This window comes from Theobroma umbraticum, unplaced genomic scaffold, assembly GCF_002168275.2.
Source record: "Theobroma umbraticum cultivar Fairchild unplaced genomic scaffold, ASM216827v3 scaffold_84.0, whole genome shotgun sequence".
In the NCBI taxonomy this organism is placed as follows: Eukaryota; Viridiplantae; Streptophyta; class Magnoliopsida; order Malvales; family Malvaceae; genus Theobroma; species Theobroma umbraticum.
Window position 1 is genome coordinate 142,062 of NW_018397296.1, and position 649 is coordinate 142,710.

Sequence of the window (649 nt, forward strand, 5' to 3'; positions counted from 1 at the left end):
TTGCAAATTTCTTGCATCTGATCTTGTGTTTTTTGGTCTAACTTATGCTTATGTATGTTCTAGACCCCTACAAAGATGTTCAATTATTGTTGTTTTGTAGAACCCCAGTTCTACATGCAAGGGTAAAATGGGAAATATACTTGTTGAGCTAGAGAGAGAAACTTATCCCGAACTCATACGCTACATCCATTTCGACTCAGCGTTGCACAAATTTTAATATGTGCTTTTAAAAATATTTGTAGTAACACTTTTTGTGTACTTGTTACTACACTTTTTAAAAAATTGACTACACTATAAAATTTTTTAACAACATTATAAAAAAAATGGCAGTTATAAAGAATGCATACACTTGTGGAAATTACATTTTTAATATTGCTACTAAATGTTGAAAATGTGTAACTAAAAAATTAAATGTTCAACTACAAGTCTAAAGAATTATACTTTTTCAAAATTTCATTATATAAAAAAATATGTTACTTAAAAAAGTGTAATTAAAGTCAAAATTTGTTCTACTAACTTTAAAGGTATTAAAAACGGGTAAAGATGAGTGTTGGATGACAAGGGAACAGAAAAAAATCGAGAGAAAGGCTTTGAAATGCGTTCAACGACAGAAGGATCAACCTTGAATAGAAAGGGTTGATCCCCACTA